This window comes from Gorilla gorilla, chromosome 5, assembly GCF_029281585.2.
Source record: "Gorilla gorilla gorilla isolate KB3781 chromosome 5, NHGRI_mGorGor1-v2.1_pri, whole genome shotgun sequence".
NCBI classification, from domain to species: domain Eukaryota; kingdom Metazoa; phylum Chordata; class Mammalia; order Primates; family Hominidae; genus Gorilla; species Gorilla gorilla.
In genome coordinates, this window is record NC_073229.2 from 69,257,185 (window position 1) to 69,260,440 (window position 3,256).

The 3,256-nt window shown below is 37.8% G+C and overlaps 1 non-coding gene across 1 annotated transcript; it reads left to right on the plus strand.

Annotated features, from left to right (window-relative positions):
• Nucleotides 1–226: 226 nt before the first annotated feature.
• Nucleotides 227–302, plus strand: LOC115935170 (small nucleolar RNA SNORD66). The gene has a single exon (XR_004070870.1). It is a non-coding gene; the product is annotated as a small nucleolar RNA SNORD66 (small nucleolar RNA).
• The last annotated feature ends 2,954 nt before the right edge of the window (nucleotides 303–3,256 follow it).

Here is a 3,256-nt window from a genome sequence, read left to right on the forward strand (position 1 = left end):
AAGGCACAGTTTTTGCCCCCAAGAACTTAGAGTTTGGTGGGGAATCAAGCATATGAACTATTGGTAATAAACAGAGGAACACTGCTTATCCTCTGAAATCATAAGTCAAATTATTCCATATACTAAGAAAATAAGAAAAATGGGGATACTATTAGGGCATATAAAGAACATTTCTCTTTACTCTCTTCAGGCTGTGGCTTGATCATTAAGAGCTTGAAGGATCATGGTCCTCTGATGACTTCATGTTAGTGCCACCTGTCTGGACCACTGAGAACCCACGATGGAACTGAGAATCTGAGGAAGGGAGAAAAAAAGATTAAAAAAAAAAAAAAAAGATCATGGACGGGGCAAAATAATGATGAACTGGAGAGGGAATTTCTTTATATTTCCTGGCAAGGGTGAGCTCTGAAACTGATGTCATAGACAGATCTTAGATCCTAGCTCCCAGTGGGAGTAAATTATCTTCCCATAAAATTCATCCATATGATAACTCTCTATTGATATTATCAGAGAGGAGTGTCTTCAATTAACAAAGATGCATACTCTTAACCATACCAAAAATACTTTAGGCTAATCAAAGGTAGACATTATGGAGGAAACAAGTCATTTTTCATGTCGTTGATAAAGAACTCTCAAGTATCCTTTTTTAAGAACACTTTGATAGTTACCTTGGTGGTGGACTTGGATCTGCATAGCATCAAGCCCTTCATTCACTGTCATTTCCTACATGGATGAGGGGAACTATTTTAGAGAGGCTGGCATTTCCAAGGGTACCTGGTTAACTTTAAGGTCTGTAAGAGTAGGACCATGCTGTTTTTTGTTATTACTCTATTATCAAAATTTGTCACAGTCCCAGACCCATGACAGAAATAACATGTACATTGGTTAATGAAGAAGTAATTTAATCAAATGCAATGATTCTTTCCCAATTTGTGCTATTAAAAACAACAAATTAATACTCTGTTCTATTTTAATGATAGAAATCTTTTTAGGCAGGTGAGAATCTGATAATGTTTATAGTTTAAAAATGTCATTAATAAATCAATTGGTTCTGAAACCAATTCCCCCTGAAATACTTCTATTGCTATACATAATGTAAATATTTGTTATAATCCAATATGAAATAAACTCCTTAAAATTTCCCCATTTCTTTGGAGAATTGGACCTAGACTTATTTTGAGAATAATTAAAAGTGAGGTTTCACCTTGATTTATGTCAAATCATTACACCAGAAAATAGCTAAGAACATTGTCCTTTATAGACTCATGCCACTAGTATTATTATTTATTTTGATTAGAAGGATTTGTTATTAGAAGCAATATTTTCTCTCATACCAATTACATGCAACCACCAGCTTTTGAAAGACAAAGTAAGTTGCCGCCAGAATGACCCACAAGTTCCTATTTTCCTTTTTGTCTCAAGGTCATGTTAAAAAAGGTATTCAGCCTTGTATGACTACTTTTGCTATTTTCTAGTGTTACTGTTCATATGTCCTTTCTCCAGTTTGGGCTGCTATAGTCCTTTGAAGCCTTGTTTGTTTATTTATTTATTTATTTATTTATTTATTTATTTTGTTGTTGTTGTTGTTTTCTATCAACTTCAGATTGAACTGGCTTCCTTCTTTCAGTTGGCACTCACCATGTCAACGATAACAATCAACAAAAGACACCCATACACCCAAAGCTTGCGCCTTACTGACCAAAACCTAATAGTTTACTTGTACTACCTGCCAACATTCTTAAAAATACACAACATACTCATCCCTATAAGCTCACAGCAGCATTTTCACTAAAGGATGAAATCCTGGAACATTTAATTATCTTGAAAGCAAATGGTAATTAAACACTTTTCCTACACTGGGAAGCTGGGGTGGTGAAGGAAAGAAAGCTAGGGATTGGAATCCATTATGTGGCAGAAGCTTCTGTCTGGTCAATTTAAGCAGATTGGAGCCGAGGCAGTCGCACATAACCGCCTCAGGTAAGGGAGCGCAGTGTTCCTGTGGGGTTATCAAACCGGCCAGGCCTTGAAGGCAGAGCAAAGCCCTTCCAGTGGGAAGTTCTTCCTAAGTGCTTGCATGGCATCCGTGGGATTATCCCACCCCACTCACACATCATCTGGCTTTAAATTTTAGGCCCTCTGGCAAAGAAGAGACGAAACATCTATTCGTCCCCTCCTCCCTCTTATCCCTCCGTTCTGCCTTTCCCATCCTGTTTCCTAGCAGCCACTGGCTGAGGCTTGCCCTTCTCTGCCAAGCACCAGGCTGGATTAGCTGCAAGCCAATAGCTGGGGGTCAGGATTAAGAGGCCAGCGTGCACTTTAATACAAGCTGCCTATAATTAATGGCATTATTAATAGCTTGACTGAAAAATTCATTAAAAAATCCATTAAAAATAAATACCCTTTTACAAAAGGCATTGCCTTGGGTAAGAAAAACAGAAAAAAGATAAAGGAAAATTGATTGGTGGCTTTCAGTTCACAGAAAGACAGACCATAGTTCAAACTGATTAAAATTGAACATTTTAGATTAAGCACCCTTGCCAAAATATTCTCTGTAGTTACCCAATATGAAAATATTATGACATGTCACATATTTATATTTTTATGTATCAAGGGTTGGGATATAAGACACACAGGTAGCTGTTTGAAGTAACTTTCTTCAAGTGAATACTCTTGACCCTCAGTAATAGCAGAATGTCCCGTGAAATGCTGGTTAACTGATTAACTCAGAGCCTCAAATGCCAAAGATCTGTTGAGGGGTGGAATATTCCCCATAAATTTATGACTTGGTGCAATTGTTTATCTACTTGAGTATTTTCTGCATAAGTGCTAGCATTGGTCCTTTTTCTTCTTTTTTTTTTTTTTGCATTCATACCACAGTTGTTCTTCTCCGTATATCAGGCTCTGTAACTTGGAATCGATCTTATCGAGTTTTGCCTCAGCCCAAATAAACAGTGTAGAAGGTGATTGGAATGTCTGTGGTTCGGATGTTTGCTAGGAGAAAAGTGGTGATGGAAGGGGAAAGTCCTGTTGGGTACACAGACTCCCCTGCCCCCCTTCCCATCTTCTCCCCTATAAAGGTTTGTTTGTGTTGATACTAAATCTGATCTTTTGGGTCAACTTTTCTCTGAGTCTAATCTGCTCATTGGTGTGAGATGAACATTGTCTTCCAGAGGTACAGGCGACCATGCCCTCTGAAAAAAAGACCCCATTCATGAGAGTATTTGCTTGAAGAGAGCTTTTATTCACTTCACCTGTT